Genomic DNA, 1,605 nt, shown 5'->3' with positions numbered 1-1,605 from the left:
GCTCTCTTGACTGTCAGAAAGGAGACACTTTTTTTTTTTGCACACGGTTTTTCGGGACCGTGGCTGTTAATATTAGACATCTGCCTTTTGGAGGTCTGTTTCTCGGTGCTGGAGGAAAGGGGTGAGGGATTGGGGGGCCACAGAGAGGGGGGGGAGGCCTCCAAGCCACATCAACAGGAAACATATTTACACAGTCCAGAGAAAAGGAGTGAAGGAAAGAGATAGGGATAGAATACAAGGATGCAGAGAGCATTTTACAAAGAAAATCAGATGAACTAACTTGATTACAAGAACACGCAAATAAATAAAGTTGAGGAGAGCAAAAAAGGGTGATTATTCTGAAATACAGGCGTGTGTGTGTGCGTGCATGTTTTACAGGCCTCCTGATGAGAGTGAGTCGACAATATGTTTGTAAGGACACTCGGACTAATGTAAAGTGATGTACTTGAGCTGCAATACATGTTTTTATAACACCTCACAATTTCTCTGATGGTTGCTCGGGAGGACAAATTGGTGTCAATCCTGCAAACGTCCATCAGAAGCCCTACAACTGGCAGGAAAGGTGGTTCAGAGGAGGAAGTAGAATTCAGATGTTGTTCTGCTTCATAAACCTCTGCATGTCTGTAAAGCAAACCCACATGCCCCTTTTCCTCTTGGCCTGGACGTTTCCACCGAAAAACTCAGGGTTCTTACCACATAAACAACTTCACGAAAACAACATAAAAGCTAGATCTCATAAAACTAGATCACTCACATTAAATTAACAAAGCAGTCTACACTGCACATGTTCAGACACCCTGTTTGTATTTATCAAATAGCTGAGCTGCTAAAAAATATTCTACTTACTTTTGAATAAATATATATGCATGTATGCATGTATATACACACACTTTTTTTATTATTAAAACTTATTCAGCAAAGATGCATTAAATTGATCACAAATGACAGTAAAGACACTTATAATGTTAATAATACATGGTTTCTACAAAATTATTAAGCAGCAAAACGGTTTTAACATTGATAATAATAAGAAAAGCACCAAATCAGCATATTAGTAAGATTATTGAAGGATTATGTTATACTGAAGACTGGAGTAATGATGATGAAAATTGCCATCACAGGAAAAAAATACATTTTAACAAATATATAATAATAGAAATGTATTATTTTAAATTGTAATATATATTTAGATTTCAAATCTAATGCTCGGTGAGCATAAGAGATTAAGTTTTGAACAGTGAAGTTTGAGCACATTTATTTATATGATGACAATCTTTTTTCTTAAGACCAATTAGTAGACGTATCATTCAGAAACTTTTAACAACTAGTTGATTTTGCAATATAATATGCAATATGCAAATTCGCACCAGAATTAAAGTCAGTTAGTGTGATTTATGAGCTTCATTTTGCACTTTTAGATGAAGGCGCTCTGAATTACATACATAGTATGTATTACCTTTTTGCAGAACTGTTTTAATAAGATAAGCCAACTGTACACTGCCCAGCCCTGGGAAAACATTTATCAGCAAATTGTTTGCAAAATGCAAAGTCAACATCAAAGAATAACAGGGGACTCGCCTTATCCAGGCGGCACGGCCACCTGGC

Source organism: Rutilus rutilus (genome assembly GCF_951802725.1).
Source record: "Rutilus rutilus genome assembly, chromosome: 24".
Classification (NCBI taxonomy): domain Eukaryota; kingdom Metazoa; phylum Chordata; class Actinopteri; order Cypriniformes; family Leuciscidae; genus Rutilus; species Rutilus rutilus.
This window is presented reverse-complemented; position numbering follows the sequence as displayed.